Genomic DNA, 20,498 nt, shown 5'->3' on the forward strand with positions numbered 1-20,498 from the left:
GGGGTTAAAATATTAAGTAGATATCTCTTTCTCAGTGATGACTGGAGTAGTAATGTTACTTTCAGAACTCAAGTAAAAGCTCCAGAAATGTAATATAATTTTGTTTGTTTGTTTTTTGTACACTTCCCATGAATAGAAGGTATTTTGCATGGCTCAGTAATTATGAGCATTGCTTTAAGAGGATATTTCTCTACTGTTTATAGTGACTGTCATATATAAGACAGTATACACATAAAGTGGATCACAAAAATAATTTTTGCATAGTTTCCAGAAACAAAACTCTTGACGCTTTTTGTGGCTCTCTAGAAAACAACGTTGTTGCTACAGAAGCAACAAATGTGCTATCAGTGCTATCTGTATCCTTTCACACTGTTTAAGTAAGTAATGTAGTAAAAAAAAAAAAAATCTCTTTAAAAGGAAAAAAGGTAAGTATTTGACTGAAGAGGATATATTTTTCTCTGGCCACTGATGCTTAAACTGTGAAAATAGTAAGGTGTTTTACTGTTTATTTTTTGTTTGTTGTTTTGTTTCATTGTTGTTTTTTTCTTAACAGAAATCTATTCACATAGTTTAAATCAATTTGGGATTGAAGCAGTTTATTAATTTATTAATGGCATATAAATAACTGATAATCAGTGAACTACACATTCGGGGTCAATTTTAGTAATAAAACAGACAATCCACAACACCTGAAACGCTAATACAGTGCTAATAAATTTCTGAACACCCTTTTATAATCTCAAGAAATACTTATCAAGACATGAACATACACACAGATGCAGATGTGCGCACACACACAGGAACATGTGTGCTCTCACAGAATATGTGGGCTATGAGCAAAACCACCCCTTTGTGCATTCCCCTACTTGTAAACACTTGGGCTGGAGACATGGATGCTCTAGATTTATGTGTACATGTTTTGCTCCCTATAAGAAGCTAATGCAGATGCAGATGAGAAAGCCCCCCATGAGGCCATATACATCCCCATAGGGAGTGCATTTTTTGCCAAGACAAAAAATAGAAACCTAAAATAAATATTTTATCACAGTAAATTCTAAGGTCACTTATGTTTTATTACTCAACAAATAACACTGTAATCTGTCACCTCATGTTAAAGTTTGTGCAATAATAGTTTTCGTTGAATGTTTGTTATTTGCTGAGAAATTCTATGACTGAGGCATTTCACTCTGTCAGTACTGAATAAACAGAAATCTTGAGGCATGTCCTCAAATGCTAGTTATCTTTATTAACTGTAGCTGAAAAAAATTGTGAGCAATTTTCATGCTTGAAAAACTACTTCTGTATCTGCTCTAGATTATACAACTCCAATTTCAAAGGTTTTAATCCAGAAAAACAAAGAGATCAGCTTTAGAAAGCAATGGTAACTAAAAGCATAACTTCTGGCAGCCATCCATAGGAACATACCTTTGCTGGTTTTTGCACTTATGTGACAGAGGATGAGGTAAAAATAAAGCAATAACTTAGTGTTTTGAGGGTTAGGTGACATACAATAAAAGCACTAGTTCAGCATGTTCATTTTCTCTCAGATACTCAGTTGTTGTTTCCATTACATTCTGAGGAATGTACTGTTCAACTAGAGGCCTGTCTGCAGATCAGCATCACTTCTATGCTTCAAGCACTAATAATTTAAAACCTCACATCTTTGATATTTGTTCCCTGCTAAGTCTCTTCCCTTTCAATTATAATATTGACTTTTCTTTATAGTTTCTTGCAATACTTCATGTTATCTTATTGCCACAAGTGTTCATTCCTAAAAAGATAAAAGAAACACTGCAATGCACTTTTCAACCTTTATACAGGTGATTGTAAGCCTATGACAAGTGACATTTTTTCTCTCTTTTTCTCTTGAAAATAAAAAAAGCAAAAGTTGATCTGTCTCCCTCTCCTAGCTCCCAGTTTTACCAAGTGTATTCAAAAGGTATGGTTCTTTGTATTTGCTAAGTAGCCTTCTTCATCACTGGCTAGTTACCTGCAAGGTGGATCATAGTAATGGCAGCTGGTGGAAGATCACCATGAATGATGAGCATGTGCTTAAGATTTCAAACATTGCAACTATGTCTATTTTGATACTTTTTTTTTCTGAAAAAAATCTTGTTCTTTATTAACATTTGAGATAATCTAGCAAAGTGACATGCTAATGTATGGTGCTCTAGCACTTCACACCCTTCTTTACTTCCCCAGATACAAGCGCTAGCTCCTCTGCACTTGTGAACCAAAGGTTAATGGATAGCAGGTCAAAATGGAAATATGTTCATGCAATACTATTGAGAAACTGAAATGTGAGATAATTACACTAAAACTAATATTTTATTTTATGTTTTCAGACATAATCATGAATTCATTACCTATCAAGCAGACCTAATCTGAGTTTCAGGCACAACTGCCTACCAACCAGGAATCACAGATTCACAGAATGCTAGGGATTGGAAGGGATCTCGAAAGATCATCTAGTCCAATCCCCCTGCCAGAGCAGGAACACGTAGGTGAGGTTACAAGGAAGGATCTGGCCTTTGTGTTTCTCTTCAATTTTGTTACATCTGCTCTGAAGATATCAAGGGATGCACATTAATCTGCTCTACCACAGAACCAGATGTTCCTTTTTGTAACAAGTCATTACATTTCAAAGTGTGTATTCCAAACATAAAATTACTTTATCTTTTGAATTGACCTTCTTTCTTTGTCTTCTTACAGGTTTTATTTGTTGTTGTTTCCTTTTTTCACCATTCACTTTTTAAAATAGCTTTTTTTTTTTTATTCTGTGATTTCATTAGTAACGACATACGTGAGCAAATATGAACATTGTTCTGGGTTTGTTAAATACATGTGGCAGTTGCACTTTCCCCCCCCACGCCCTGAGAACTGGTGTGGCAGTTGCACTGGTAGCTGCCCATCCACCCCTCTCAGAACTGGGGCCTTCAATGGGGCAGCTAATGGCTCTTTGTGTGGAGACCTGGAGTCGGTGGGCAGGGTCGTCAGCAGAGGAGGGGGCAAGCGTGCCCACAGCCCAGAGAAGCCGAGAAGCTTCTCGAAGGCCCACACTTGGCGGGGGGCGGGGCGTAGAGAAACCAAGAAGCTTCTGGAATGGCCACAGCCAGATCTGATCAGACTATAAATGGGGTTCCCGCCAGAGACGCCCTTTGTGTGGTCTCCTCGGAGCTGTAGGTCTGCCATGCTGCCGGAGTCCCTCCCCTTAGACGGAGAAGCCGTCTAAGGTAACCTCCCAGGATGGGGAGTGCCTCACATCTGGGTGTGGGTAAGTGATAAATTACTGAATATATGCTTTAATAAGTCTTCGCCTGGTAGGCGAGTGTAAATTCCTTGTCTGGGACAGATGAGTGTAACTTCCTTGCCTGGGACAGGCAAGTGTTTATCTCTTATGGGCAAAACGGGGCAGAGAGGGCTCTGGTTTGTTTTCTTGTGAGTGCGTGTATGCGCGCTGTGGATCCTCATTATTCTTATTTTGCTGCACCCCCAAATAATCTCCTAACCTAATATCCGAACCTGTATCTTATGTTATTGTATAAACCCCGTTTCTAGTCGGTTTATCGGCAGTACTTTTCTGGCCTGAATAAAGTTTGTTTTGGACCTTGTTGTCCGCCTAAACTTATTTTGGGGTGCCTCTGTGACAATACAAGACCAGTTCTCTTTTAGTGAGTTTTCCTTTCATCCAAGTTCTTCTAAGTATCTGCACTTTCCTGAAGTTAGCTGCATATTTTTTGAGATGCTGTGCTCCAAAAGCTGATAAGATGACTGGTGGAATGCAGAAGAAGCTCATGTTTAGGTTTATTACTATGGTAACGAAGGTTAACTGATAACAGGACGTATTTTCAAGGAGGGGCAGGCAGAACAGATGGCTAAAACTGACCAACTGAGTATTCCATCCCATGTGCGTCATACACCCTATAAAGGAGGGAGATCACGAGGGTCTCTCTCTCTTCGACCATGGCCGGCATCTGAAGAGGACCCTGCCAGCTGTGCCTGCAGATCCGAGGCTTGGACAGACCCTTCGCCCCTGAATCCCGTTCCGGTTTGCTGTGAAGTACCACCCAGGACTTCCGGGTGCCTGCCCTGCAGCTGCTGAAGAGATGCTAACTCCATCCTCCATGGGGGAGGAGAACGCTGCTAGCCCATCCTATCTAAGGAGGGGGTGGAGAGTGGATTAACAGAGAGCATCTGCCACGGTTTGTTGTCACCTTGCAATTAAACCCTGACAAACATGCAGATTTCTGCACTGATCTAGTCTGTAGCTTTACAATTTGTCTTGCTTAAAGTAGGACAATATGCTTTTCTCAACGGTGCAAAGTGTGTCTCATGGTATGGCATCTCCACAGCTGCAAGAAGAAAACAGTTTCTTAACTTCAGCCATGGCTGGAATGGGGACTCCTCTCCCTTTCTTTCCTTCTTTTCCACCCTTTCTTGAAGCGAGGGTGTAGAAAGGGTATTTATTTCCTTTGAGAAAAAATAAATATGTTTGGATAAAGTTATTTTAACTACTCTGTGGGAAACTACAGCGGGTCCGTGGATTCCATGACAGAGGGAATAGGAACAGAGATTAGCCTTGAATATATTAAAGTCTACCCATGAGAAAGATGGGAGTAAAGGAGTATCCAGAGATACTAAGGTGTACTTGTGAGAGAGAAGGAAGTAAAAGAGTAACATTGATGATAGCAAAATTAGCCAATGATATGTTACTACTGCAACTTGTAACCAATAACAAAAAGACACTTGAGCTGGTAAAGACTATATAAGAAGGCATTTGTGGCAATAAATGCAGACTGCTGTTTGTACTTAAGAACTTGGTCTATGTCGTTTGTCCGTCTCAACCACAACACTATTTTTATGCCTGATGCTTCACTGCTTGAACATAACAAACCTGTTATTCATCAGAGTTTGTTTACTTCTGTACAGAGGATGCACACAAGTTACTTCTTTGTTAATGTGATGATTTACTATCTTAACTTATACAGCTATGAAGATCACAAAATAATTCACATACTAGGCTATCAATAGTTGACATAGGATAACACGGATACTTTAGCATTTATAATATAAATATTTACATCAGCATTTTTGGGTTTACGTGTTAGATCTAGATCTTCCAGAACATTCCTTCTGGTGGACTGATTAGATGACTTTATCACTGAAATAATTCAAAATTTCAAAGAATATTTTAAAATCTTTCTGTTCTTGACTTTATGCATATTTACACTATAGGAGGAGCAGCTACAGGTTTGTAAACCAGAGTGCACAGTGCTGCCCCTTGAAAGGGGAGATGGAGGATTCAGTGCAAGGAAGTGCAGCCACACCATGGTAATAGAAGGAAAGAAGGGTGATGTTAGATGACACTGGGAATATAAACAACTCATTAGCAGTCATTTAAAGATATGAGATCTGGACAAAGTGGCTTTTAAGGATAACAAAATTAACAAAGAATGACTATTTAACACATGAAATACACCGTGTGTAGTAATTTCAGCTGGTGGACCTGTAGACCTATGAAGTAAAAGCGAGGTGTAAAATTGTTTTAGAAGACATAGACAAACACTCCCAAGTGAATCCTGGACTGAGGAAAGAGAAAATTATGCCATCAACATCACACTCATCCTGGTGAAGAATCTGGGACACCGACACCTTGATGGAACACCTCTGCCTTTCTTTTTGAGGAGTACTAATACTGTGTATGTGGACAGTAAAAGTAAACAGAGAAAGTATACATTAGGAAATTTTTGTGTAACAGTTTTTAATTACAGTTTATTAATATTTGTTTTGCGTTAATTGAATAATTTGGATTGCGAATGACAGTATCACTGTACCAGACTAACTGTAATGTGTTTTATTTAAATTGTTAAGCTTTTTATTACACTAAAAAATTCTTAAGTTTCTGTAAAAGACGTGTGCCCCTTTTTCCTCATTACAAAATGCGAAGTGTAACCTAGCCAGCAGTCTTTAGGATGGATGGAGACTGCCACAGCAGTTCCTAGAGAGTCTTTCCTGTTTCCTGTACCTCATGAGTCACCTGACTAGATGCTTCTACTCCTGGCTAGGAATCACAGTTTTATGATGTGTCCAAAGCTGAATAATGGGAACTTATGAATTTCTTAAGCATGACGGGTGTGACACCAGTCATTTGTTCAGGCATGTGCATACAGCGCATATGAAGTTGGTTCATAGACCATGTATATCACCTTGTCCAAAATGTTGGGTTGATATGATCTAGGGGTTAGTTGGATGGTTGGTGTGTTTCTTGTCATTCACAGTTACTAAGGGTGTTGGGAGCAATATGAGAGTGTGCAAGCATGGAGACTAGCACCAGACTTTACACACCATAAGGATAACTTATATGTGTCTCACCAGCTTTGTAAATGTAGCCTTGATTTTTCTGAGATCTGTATGACAAATTTTATCATGATAAATTGGAAAGACTGTATACAGACTGCAGTATCAGCTAGTTCTCTGCCAAGACAAACATTATTTGTTTACTTCATGTCTCACTGTTATTACCTACCACACAGTCTGCTTTTTTATCATCTATTTAATGAACTGCAGAACTATCTTTCATTTGTGCTTGGTATTAATCTTGGCACAAAGTTACTCAAGGGGTGTGTTAATAGAATTAATGCACAGCACTAAAAGAGAGTAGAATCCAGGAACAGAATTAACAATCTAATTTACTTTCACCAGACAACTAGTGAGTGAACACGTATGCCACTGAAGCAGATGAGCACAACTGTGGCAGCTAAGAGACCAATGCATTGCAGTGGGCTCTGAACACTGAAACTTGTATTAGTACACATGTGCATGTCAAGAAGCAGGCTGTAGAATAACTACCATTAAAATCTGAGCTAGATTATTTAGCATATGTTTTTAATAATTAAATTATGTGATTTTACAGACAGCATTCAAATAGTCCACGTGAAATGCAAATCTTCGCTTAAGACATGTGCTTCTGCTTTATCACACACACTTCTGGTTAGCAGTAAAACTCCATAAAGAAGGACAATCTGACAAACAAACGCAATGCTCTGCAATGCATACTTTGGACATGAAACATGTGGTCTGCAGTCAAGCAGAGAAAGCCTCATGTAAGGTGAAAGCCCAGAACTGAAAATTACAAAGGTAGAATAGAACATGAGAACTACTTTTGAGAAATATTTTTTGAAAACGATTTTGTTTGTTTGCTTAGCACATTGAGAGTGTCCTTTATAACTTTCTGTGCTATAAGCACCGCTCTTCAGTAATAGGGTTTTATTGCCCTTGCAGAAACTAAACAGCAAAAGATTTCCTGTCTACTTGTATCTCTGAGATGAATACACGAAAGTGAACATTACTTACGGATCTCTGTTCAGTAGGGACACAGTAAAAAGAAAGGGTCAGTTAAGTAATATTTCCTCAAAATCTACTTTTTTTTTTTTTTCTAAAGACTTTCCTGTGGTTCTAATCTAATTCAGTATCACCATTGGAATATCTCAAAGCTGGAGAAGAACAGCAGCTAACAGCAGTCTAGGGCCTCACTGTAATAGATTCGGTCATTCAGATGAATATCTTCCATTCCAGGCATCCCTTAAATGTGATTTGTTACATAAAAGATACTAAAGCTCTTCCATTTCTTTGTCTGTGGTAGCAAATGCATTATGTATCTCTGCGAATTATACACAAAAGGAGTTAGATACTGTTTGTAAAACAAGCACGCCTGCTGGGTTTAATCACCACAAGCAAAAAGTCACTTTAAATCTGCTACTAACAGCACTTTGGCATCTTTTATTAGTAAGTGCATAAAAGCCTCTTTGATTTTTTAAAATACTTTGGAGCTGTTTTCTTTATAAGTGTTGGTACAACAATATTCCAACTGACCTTCATCCTTGATATTACTTTCATGCTGTGCAGCTTCTCTTCTAATAGTTACAAAAAATGAACCTCAGCAATAAACTCAGATGATTAGTCACTTGCCTTTCACTTCTGAGGCTACAGTCAAATGTGCTGTTGACAGGAGTACCTTATTCTCTTCAGATCAGTTATCTGTAAGTCTACAGTGTAATAGTTTTTTATGACCTTGGCTTCTAGGCCAAAACCAAAAAAAACCCACTCGCTTTTTAAATTTTTTTCTATGTGAGTACTAACAATTTCTGTTCTGCTTGATTAGAGTATGAAGTCTTCTGCTGGTTCAGAGACAGCTGAGGGTAAAAAATATGGCATTATAGCTGCCTCATTTTACTTAACCTACACAAAAGAAGCAAAACTGTATATGTATCAAATATCTTTTCCATTTCAATTTTGAATCAACTACAGTTTTTAGTTGTATGTCTAGAACTAAATAATGAATTTCATTACACTGATTTTAATCAGGTATAAATAGACCCTGAGTGTGAGAGGTATCCTCTCAGAAGTTCAGCAGCATGCAGAATGGCCTCGTACCAGGAGCACAACACAGTCACATCTAGAGGAACTATTGCACAAGTTATAAACAATGTCTGAGCTCTTCCTGATATGGGAATAAATACTAAAACTAAGTTGTAAATGCATTTTATTTCATTTAGACTTGCAAATCATGAGTTATTTATTTCCAAAAATACATGCCCACATACTTGATTTATTTCAATGGAAATATTCACTGCATGCTCTTTTAATCAACTTCCAGTTATTGTTTCCATACTATGAATATTTTTTGAGCTGAAATCTGGTGGAACATCCTCTTCAGAGATAGCAAGTGAATATTAGTGATTTTAATGGAGCTGCACAGATATAAATAAAAGGTTAATTACCTCATGTTAGGTTCTTTACAGCTGTGTATATCAGTCTAATATATGCCATATAATTTAGATTCAGACAGCATTATTTGCTAAAACCATGTTGGAAAAAATATGCATATTGTATGTAGCAGCTACACTTAATTCTAAAGAACTTATCAATTGACTCCTGTTGCCTTATGTTAATTTTCAGTTATGACAACCTAATCAATAAGATGCCAAAGAAATTCTGTTAAAAACCAAAATATCTGGCACTTTATTTATAGGTTAATTGTCCAAGCAGCTGAAGTCTACAAACCTCATTTATTCAGTTTTGTTACTCTGATTGTGGCAGCAGTCCAGGAAAAATTTTAACACCTCTGAAATATAAAAACAATTATACTGTATTTTGCTAAAGGTTTATCTAAGTTTGTACTCTGTCCTAGACTGTGACGAGGCACATAGTGATAAACGTTTAGCTATGCTTTATCCCTAGAAACCTGGGTACAGAACAGTCCTAACTATCCTAGACCTGTAATATGGGGTTTGTTTGTTTGTTTATTTGTTTGGTTTTTTTTCTCTATAATACCAAAAAAGTAACATCTATTCTTTGACTGTCCAGGAATTCAATGCAGTCTACACTCAGTACATACTAGCTCCTTTAGGAAGGAAGTATATTTGACTGGCTTGTCAGATATTAACTGCCTGACTGCAGTGATGCAGCTGGAAGACTTGTATGGGGCTTAGTGATCCGCATACTTGCTTCCTTGTCATATATACAGATGCTCTGTGACCATTTACCAACCAGCTCCCAAGGGGAGATGGGGAATGGGGAGTTGCAGTTAGTTCATAACAGTTCATCCCTTCTGTTACTCTACTCCACATGGGGTCCCTCCCACAGGAGACAGTCCTTCATGAACCACTGCAATGTGGGTCTTTCCCACATGCTGCAGTTCTTCAAGAACTGCTGCAGCATTAGGTCCTTTCCATGGGGCACAGTCCTTCAGACACAGACTGCTCCAGCACAGATGGATCCCATGGGCCACAGTTCCTGCCAGAAAACCTGCTCCTGAACGGACTCCTCTCCACAGCTTCTTTCAAGTCATATCCACCTGGTCCAGCATGGGGTCTTCCATAAAAAACAGAATATGATGAAGAATCAATATGTGAGCAATTATATTTTGTTGATCTTAAAAGAAGAACTGAAATATTTTACTCCTTCCTGGGTCTTGAAAAAGGTAGAATTATTAGTGATACACTCATAAAATCTATGTTAAAATGAACTCATCTGAAGATATAGCAACTCTTTCACGTATCATTTGACAAGGAAGTGAATTCAATTAGGATCAAAATGCAACTAGCTGTCAATGAATTGTTAGTATTTATCAGCCTTGGCTTTACACTCTATTCATTAACAAGCTAGAAAAGATGCTTATTTAGTATGCTGTTCTGAACATCCTAGATCTTTAGGCTTCGCTGGATGAATTCTATTTACCTTTTGATTTAAAGCCTCTTAAAATATGCAATCAGAGCTAAAAGGTTCATTTACTAGAGATATTGTTACATCCGTCCATCAGGTGGTCCAAGTTTAATCTTACAGTAAATTAATCTTTAAGCTGAATTTGCTGCATTTTGTCTTCTAGAGACTGGATTTTGTTGTACTTTAGGCACAAATAAAAGAAAGTTCAAATTTATTTTATCCATCTACATTGCTTAATCTACCATTCAGCTACTACTTTGTTAAGCTAAATAGAATTAGTTCCTTGAGTCTCAACTTTAAAATACTTTTTGTGATTCTTTTATTTCTATTACATGGATGTTATTCTTGAACTGAGGACACCAGGAACAGTCACAGAGATCCAGTGGCAGTGTCACTTGCACTGAAAAATAGACACTATTTATTCTTAGTTCTGGGTTGTTAAACAAATATATTTTAGATTTCTGTTTCATATGTTTTTCTATATAATATTTAGTAACAGTGCATGGCTGCATACCAGGTGCATTCCTTTAGTGAAAAATGCTTGTTAACTAAACATTTTAAAATTTATTTAATATATAAGCTGATTTTAAGTCATACATTTTTACAGTCTACATAAAATTTTCATCAACATGATCTTTGGCCAACAAGCCTGTTATATCATTAAAATAAAAATTTGAAAGAAAAATATGAAAGCAATTAAACAAGGTCCATTTTCTGTCCTTTATACTGTTATTATGTTCCCTTCCTTTAAGACTGAATAAAAATATACATTTGTTTACAAATAATTTTTCATTTATCTATTATTTCTACAAACAATAGCCATGCCAGGTAAGAAAATGTCCTAGATTGTGACAAGTGCAATATGCTCTATTTAATTTTCCAAAAATTAGCCCTACAACTTGAACAGAAAAAGTTGGGGTCATTCAGATTCATATGGAAAGAATAAACATTTAAGAGATGTGAGTTGGTGGGTTTGTATTTAAGAAAAGCAAGACAGGCTACAGATATGTTTCAGTTACAGCAAAAAAAGAAATCTTTGAAATCATGCAAGATATAAAACTAGAAAACATAAGTGTAGTCTCAGGAAATAAGACACAGAAGCTCTATCGCATCCAGGTAACGAAACAAGACATTGAGAATTGTCATTTGAATAAATGCATAGCAACAGTAATAGAGGGAAATAATTCAAACCTTTTTTCTTGTATTTTTTTTTTTTTTGTCCCTCCTGCCTGTTTGTGACTACCAAGAGAAAACAAACAGGCTCTGACAGAAATTGTTATAGTACCCTTTTCCCCCCTCCTCAGCAGTTCCTTTGTCATATGGACTTAACAGGAGTGCTTTGAACTCTCTCAAAGTCTTAGGTTTAAGTTGATGAGCACAAAGAGCTTCTGATATTATTATTCATACTCAAAACTCAGCAAAATGAAGTTGCCAGTGTCACTTGTGGAGCAAAGTACTACTCAAAATGTGTGATCAAATAGAACTAGAAAATATATTCTAAGTGGTTTTGTCACCAACGGGCTAACATTTAATAGAATGTGTTGGAGTTTCATTTTGTGTCAACAAGTGTCAGGTCAACGATTTATATGCAATATATAAGGCAAGAAAATTTGTCTTATGTTTAAGAAAATTATTGTAGTAGTTGGAAATTGTAGCACATAAACTACTGCTGAGTACTTAGTAAGCGATATGATTGCCATTCCATGGCAATGATTGCCATTAGGACAATGCCATGAATATGTCAGTGTAAAAGTAATTTCTAGGTGTTTGATCCTTGTGACTTCTGAAGTTTTACTTAGGTCTCAAAAATATTTATCATTTTTGCTGAGTCTGCAAAATTAGTTAGGTTGTTCAAAGTTTATTATATGCACTATTAACTGAAAGTTAGGTTAGTTTCCAAAACTACTATGAATAAAATTGAATGCTTTCCTTATGAACTAGCTAGAAATTCCAAGTGGATATTTTTACCCACAAGTTTTGTTGCAAATACATTGGAGAACTAAGTCAATATGAGTACTGTTAAACCTAGTTTACATTTTTTCTCCAGAATTTTTTAAATTTTTCCTGATATGATCTTTTAAGCGCAAAAAAAAAAAATCCCATAAATTCTTAATTTCTGTGTAAAGGGTTTTTTTTTTTCTGCAATCAAAAATGAGTTTTAGGGGAAATCAGAATTTTCTTAAAACCGTTCCTTGGGGAGACTACCAATATTGACTAGGATTTTTTATACCTGATTTTAAACACTACCAAAAATTGATTTTTATTGAACAATCATTAAGCATTCTTAAAACTTCAGATATGCCTTAAAGCATGATAAGGTAATAAACACAAAAATCCCATAGCTGTGGGGCTATGTCTGTATTCTTAATTGAAATATCCATCTCTCCTATTTTTTTCTTTCCACTGTGTTTTTCTATGTCATATTTGACTTTCAGTCACAATTTTCCCATGCAGAAAAGAAACACAGTAATATATCAGTTGAAGCTGGGATATGATGGTTGGGAATCTTCATCCAGCATGATTATAAACCCACAATTTTAAGATTTCAGGTGTTCACATAAGCGGTTCCTCTTGACATAGTAAGATTTTAGGAGGCACGCAAGAAGATTCTCTCTTTCCTACTTTCTCAACCTGGATACCATTTTTTATCACAGATACCATAAATAATACCATGAAAGAAATCTTGTCTACTCCTTGAAGGCATTAAGTAATGCCTTCAAGAATAAATTTAGATGTCGGTAAGTCCCAGGATCATCACAACCTGTCGCAGTATGTTACCTTTTAAGTGAAGTTCTCACTTAAGACACACAGTACCACTTGGTTATGGTCTATCTCTCTCTTACATTTATGTATGCATACATGTGTAGATTTATGTGTACCTATACACAGATACATATAGACATAGACGTGCAAGCAAACAAAATCACATTTCAGATTAAATGTAAGACATTCAGGTTTTATGCCTATGGCCAAACTTATCCACCTGTATTTAAGCTAAGATATGTTTAATCATTATAGTTTCTCCTTACAGTAAGCAGATTATAAAGCAAGTTATTAAGAAAACTATCAAGCAGAACATGAAAACATGATATCCTGTTATGTTTGCTTTTAGTATGGTGAGATATGAAAACAAATAATTGCAAGTAACAGTGTTGGCTTTTATAGCTTCTGTTGATATCAATATAAATATTCCAAAATTCTTCACCTGGATTTTATTGAGATAGTTGGTGAAGAAATTCCATGAGCTAAACTGAAGAGGTACTGCTTTCTGCCTTGCTCTGCCTTCTTTTCAGCTTGTCTTACTGAGTGGGTGGAATTAATGAACAGCATGAGTATGATGACTGAAAGCAGATCAGCAGCTGAGAGATCACATGACACAACAAATCTTAAGATGCAGTACCAGTTGAAAAGAATAAAACGTAGCTTATAATCCTCTTTTTTTTAAAAAAATTATTCTTTTTTTTCCTTCCAACGCTGTAATGCTTCTATTTTGATACAGTTCTGGCTGTCAAAAAAATGATCTGACTGGGATCAAAACTCAAAAGCACGGTGTACCAGCACTTCAGAGATCAGAGCCACAGTCAGTGGGATTTTGCTACCAGCTATTAGAGATGGTAAAATGGAGAGAAGTGAAGGAGTGAAAGTTGATCTTTCTCACAGTGAAATCAATAAGAGATTTGCCACTAACTTCAAAAGAAGCAGCAGGGCAAAATACACAGCCAAGGAGAGAACACTCAGAAAAGTATCTAGAAAGAAGAAGAAAGAAAGCAACAAAGCAAGATATTTAGAGAGAGAGAGAAATGGTATGAGAAGTGATAAAAATGCAAAAGTTTAGAAAATAGGGGGAAAACAATCTTGAATTAGAAAAGCTTTTACAGATTCTTAAAAACCTCCTTCTTGTGTTTCAAATGCTATTTTCATCTTAGAAAAAACAGTGTTCTTAAAATCAATCTTGTCTTTGTAGAACATTCCTTCAGTAAATTTATCTTGACTGCTTACTTGGCCTGGATTCTAGGCAATGTGCTCCATGAACTTAAAGATAACTTCACTTTCTCTACACCTGTCTCATGAACACTTTTTAAAAAACGCTGTGTGAAACAGAGTGAAAAGCAAGCTATGTTAATTCTACCTGTAAACCCTAGAAGTGGCAGTGTATAGCCACTTTCTAAAACAAATTAAAACAAGTGACTTTATGTGTACACACACATGCATGTACACATATGAATGATACAGATTTTTGTGTATTTGTTCATGTTTTATTAGATTTAAATCCCAGTTGAATAGAAGAGTGGGTATATATGCAAGGTCAGGCTGCAACTATATTTAACACAAAGAGAACTTGTAGAAATTTTGAGAGATCTTGGACTGCTTCCCCAGTGCTCTCAGGTTTGAGACTTTAGAGCGGGTTTGTATAATATTGCTTGGTCTTCTGTCAATCAGTGCATCCTTTTCCCTAGTCTTACTTAGATGTTTTTTAACGTGATTTGTGCTATGAAGTATTAGGCAACAAAAAGTAAAAAGGAAATGGGAGTCTGGATCTATTTTTGAAAAATAATTTCACCCAGTTCAAATCTTCTGAGTGTTGGGATTCCAAACTGAATTTATTGTTTAGATTACTCTATGTATTCAATGGAGAAAGGAAGTTTCCTCCACAGACAGATGTGCATCTATTTTAGGATTGTGATATTCTTTTCTCTAGATTTTTTTCGTCAAGTGACTCCTCATCTTGGAAGGATTCTTATTCCTCATTGACAATCTAGAGATCCTTAGTGACTAATTTAGAATGAACAAATTACTTTTAAGATTAGAATCAGACGACTGACTACTTCGTTATATTTGTCAGTGCTGATTGTATACTAAAATTATATATAATTTTAGGAAGCTCACATAAAGATTACATCACTACAAATAAAGACAATATATCAAATTTGAGCAAAGTCATACATATTAATGATATGTGTTTAAAAATCCACTTATTTATTCCTACAACTTGGAGGAATAGTTGTACAATGTAATATAAAATATACATACAAATTACATGTTGAAGTATTTCCAAATATAGAAAGCTATTTATCCTTAATAAGTGGGTTACAATAATAAGTGAAAAGAACATTAATAATTATCTGTTTCTTATTCTAAGGGTCCTTGTGCACCACCTAAGTAACCTCAGCATTCAATAAGGATAGTATTCCATTAGAAAAATAAATATATGGCTGTATGGCTTTGTTTTTGTGTGTGTGTATTAGTTTCTTTGTGCATTATTTATTATCTGAAAAGTAAGATAAGGTGGCTCTGAAGAAGCTCATCATAAAGTGTCAACACACTAGGTAACAAATTGGTGGTTGTTTAAACGACTGTGCTTTCTGGAGGAAAATATATTACAGTTTGGAGCCCTAAATTCATTATGCCTCAATGCATACTGAGTGAAAAACGCTATCTCCATCATTAATGTGTTTATAAAAGGCTCTCGTTGTCAACACCAGAGTCAGTTGTTTGCTTGCTATTTTATGTTTTCTTTGATGTATTGTCTGACAGTAAAAGCTAATGCACAAAGCAGCTTTCAAATACTTTGAATTGATTTTAAAATTTAAGTAAATTTTTAAACAGGAAGAAGCTAAACTACATTATTAATTTTTATGAATTATTGCCATACCTCAGTGAGAAATTTAGATGAGTTCAGTAAACAGTAAATTTTAAAAAGTCTTCATACTTCATAGTGTCCAAGAATGGATTTTAATGATTTAGTTTTTTCACAGTGGTGATTTTCATCTGAACCTTTCAAGCCTTGTTGTGTTTTTGTGTTTCTTTTATTTTTATTCTACGAATATTTCTTCAGAAAGGACAAAAAGGAGAAAAAATAACTATAACCAGTTTTTAAGGCACACATTACACAAACAAGCAAACAAACCCAGGTCTGCTTCCCAGCAGATTTTAGAGTACCATAAACCTATTTTATTATTCCTCTCTAATGGTATGACAAAGAAGTATCATGAGATAAGTTTTTCCTCTATGGAAATTGTATTGTCAAAAATTATGTGTTAGCCCTTCTGGAATACCAGACTGGCTTTAAAATCATAATTAAATATGAATCATAATATAACCACTAATAGAAATATATTTTTGATTTTTTTTTCATATATCAGGGTGTTACTCAGCTTCATATTTCTCTCAGTGTATCCCCTTAATCATAACAGGAACAAATGTAAAGCTTTTTTGGGCAATATTAAGGTAATCAAAGCCCTTAAAAGCAGAGATTGTCTCTTCTATACAGGACACAGAGCAATAAATAGAATTGGGAGTAAATATCATTGCTCTGTTTCCCTAAGGTATTGCAGGGCATGTACACTTTCTTTTGAAGCAGGGTGCCTCCTTTCCAATTACCTTCCCACAGACTTTGTATCTTGGAGTAGTCATTTAACACTCATCAGTGCTAACTAAAATCATCTTGTTCGCCTACTTATCTTGTTGACATTGCTGTAACTTTTTTTTCTGGTCAAGCCATAGGATGAAATGAAGATTTATTCTTTAGTGAATGATTAAACAAACATGTAACCTGGAACACATTGTGTTTAGTAAGTTATGAGCTTTAAAAGAGGAGAATTATATTAACAAAGAGCTATCCCTATCACCAAAGGGAGCCCTTTATCACAATACTTTTCTTTCTTTTTCCTTTCTGTCATGTGTTCTGACATTGTACAATGCTCTACAATGTAATGTCCAATTCTATCTACTGCAAATTGGTTAGTTGCAACAGCACAGATGTCTCTGCACACTAATGACACTTTCATGTTGAGATATGTGTTTACAGAATTATTAGACTGGTTTCAGACTGCCTGCCTGAATATTAAGTGCTGGCTTGAACACATCTATGCCTATCACAGAGAGACTGCAAGATGCGGTCAATCAGGTGTAGGAGAACAGTTCAGAGGGGGCTGCAGAATGCTAGTTTGTATGCACATGGCTTCAACAACAGGTGGAGCTGCAACCCATCTGTAAAGAGGTACCTTATTAAGAAACGGTCAATTTACATGTAAGGGCTTTTCTCAGGGTACATAAACACACTGAACAAGAACTATGAGGGCAGCATATAAAGCCCACAACAAGCAAGAGAATGTGATTCTTAGGAAAAAAAGGTGGCAGTTGCAAGCAGAATATAGGAACAAAGAATTCAACATGCAGAAATGTGACTTCTGAGAATGTGGGATTTCCAGACAAAATCTTGATATCCCTAGGGAGGTAGCAGAAACAAGACATGGGATAAAAGTAAGAACAAATTGAAAGGGGAAGGGGAAAAGAAGGATTATTTTATTCAGCTTCACTGGAGGAAAAGGAGGATAAATTATTGATACAGTGATGCCAGTAATAACACCAATAATACTATAGCTTCTGTTAAGTTTACTCAGTGACTATTGGGTGAGACAAAATAGAAGTATCATTTTTAGCCAAAACAAAAAAATAGAAGGAGAGGTATAGGCTTCACAAATAGTGCAGGTGGTATAAAAAAAATCCCTATTAAGAAATGAGATGGTGGCTGGGGGATGTTATTCCTGTTTAAAGGAGAACCAACAAGAGAAAAACAAACCAACCCAAAACCTGAATAGCAAAAGCAACTCAACTGTCCAATGAAAGAGTCATATCAATGATATGTGCTGATGGAACAAGTAATGTTTGAAGCTGAAGGAGCTCAGGAATTAAGATAATAGTTGATCCAAGAGTGCAGGAGTAGCAGAAAGCAACAGGGAAAGCACAAAGTTAGAAAAATAATGCAAACCTCCTGGGCAGTGAAGGAAAGTTTGTGCAAAATAAAACCACTTCAAATCTCAACGACTCAATTTAAAGGCCCTGGAGATTTTGTAATTAATATACAATTCTGTAGACTGTGCCAGAGGAAGAACTGATATTAACCTCTGCCAGCCAGTGTGGAACTTTTATTAACCCTTAGCAAAGGCATTGTGCACAGCTGAGGGAGGGGAGGAGTAGCTTTTTAACCTACCAGAACTCATTTAGAGCTTTCCTCAATAAATTAGGATGAACCAAAATGTGACTCCTCTTCTAAAAATTGGAAAAAAATGTTCTCAGTTTTTTATCTGTCATATCAATAATTATATTATGAAATCACCCACTGGTTCTGTTTCAAATCTATGATAGAGAGAGCTGTGATAGACTCCCAGCAACACTGATCAACAGCAGCATAGACTAGAGAAACACAGTGGAAATAATATACTGCAAAACTACTTACTATGAGGCTGTAGAAAAATGTAATCTGTTGATGAGCATCATCCTTACACAAGTTGAAAGAGTTTATGACAGCTGATAAATAAAATCACCACCATTTCTGGACAGCGGGACAGCACAAGTCTTGGGTTGTATTACACTGTAATACTGGACTGTCCAAAACATGGTGTGTCTACTGATTTTATAGAACATAAGGACATTTCAATGAGGTGACCATCTAGAAGGCAAGTTAAAGTTACAAATACATCTCTGCTTATAGTTGTGAACTTAATTCTGCTAGCCCAGGTAGAACCATAGAAGACCAAAGAAGTAAACCTGAAAAACAGATCAAATACATAGTGCTAAATAATGTAAATTAAACTGCTGCCATACATAACTGTGTTCCTAATTTTAAGCACCCAAAGTGAAATCTTTCATTCCAACTCAGATATGAGTTCATAGTTGAAATTGAAGACATATTGTGCTAATTTGATGATGTAAAAAGATTCCTGATGTCCTAAACTTGATAGTAGTTTTCTTTTGTCTTGTTATGCTTGTGAAAATGAATTTAATATCACGAAAAACATTTAAATACAGACAAAGATCTATTAACTTAATAATAACAAATTGAGATAGGTTATTTTTTTGGGCAACCCCTCAAATTATCACCTTTCTCCAAGAGAACAAATATTTACCTGGGGAAATGTGTTAACCCTATCATATCATTTCAAATTATTGATATTAAAAACAAAATAAAAATAAAGCAAGAAAAGTAGTCTATACTCATAGTCCTCCAAACCAATAAAGCAGAATTATGAACAATTTTAAAGTAGCAAGAATTTTGTCTTCACCATGCTACTAAACACAGTGTTTAGTATGAATCCACTGACATATATTTCAATACTTGCAATAATGTACATTTCTGTAGAGGAGGGGAAAAAGCCTTGTGAACTAATTAAATGCCATTGTGATACTGTGGAATAATGAATAAACAAGATTTTATTTTAGTTCTAAATCATAAATAAGAAGAATGAAAAAATTTTATAAGAGTAATTTTGGGTTTTTGTAAAAAAAAATTCTTTAGTAAGTGCAACCGAAAGCATTACCTGCTTTGAATGTAAATTTTGCCTTAAAAAATAAAAAAGAATAAAATAAATCAGCTCCATAATTTGTATTTTAAGACCTCTGAACAAGGAAGCTGTTTTAAGTAAACCATAAGGGAGACAAATCAACAGTTTCTTTTTACCCTGAGAGTCATGGATATTAACTGAGTATCAAGAGAGAAAAAAAATTCGACAAACTAGACTAAAAAAGCAGATCAGTTGTGACAAGTAAATACAGGTGATGGCAGATAAAATAGATCAGAATATATGAGAACCTAAACTGCATCAAAATAATCCCTTTTTTCTTTCTCATCAGAGTTTAAGAAAGAAATAACAGAATTGAACTGTAAGAAATGGAGGATCCTAACTACAGGAACAATTCTATGTCTGTTAGCTTATTGGGATTGCTTATTTGTTTCAATTTAGATCTTGCTTTATACAACCCAACAACTCTTGTATAGAATTATGGGGCTCGGAGTCTAAATCTGTATGTATTGAATTAATATCTAATTTCATGAATGCAAAAAACCCTGCTGACGATAAAGCAGAAATACTTTTCTATTTTTATGGAAGGGAGAAAGAAGCACGGAAAGTGAGGAGAACAAGAACAAGATCAAGAACAAAAAGAACAACAAGAACAAGAACAAGAACAAGAACAAGAACAAGAACAAGAACATGAAATGAGGGAAGGAACTAGGAAGGTAGGAAAGGAAGGAAGGTTGGTGGTTCAGGAGGAAGGGAATGCAGAATGACTCCTGAGCTGCACATGTTACTAAGGGGAAGGCTAATAAAGAGGATGTGCTGAAGAACAGAGGAAGTCAAAGTCCTAACGTGGTTAAGAACTGTGTAAATGTAGAGAATAAATCGATGCACTTAGCTGCATCTGAAAGTTTTTAATGTAAATTGTCCTTGTCTAAAGAGTTACAAAGATTTGACAAATACATTTAAGAATATATT

The sequence above is a fragment of the Caloenas nicobarica genome, chromosome 4 (assembly GCF_036013445.1).
Source record: "Caloenas nicobarica isolate bCalNic1 chromosome 4, bCalNic1.hap1, whole genome shotgun sequence".
In the NCBI taxonomy this organism is placed as follows: domain Eukaryota; kingdom Metazoa; phylum Chordata; class Aves; order Columbiformes; family Columbidae; genus Caloenas; species Caloenas nicobarica.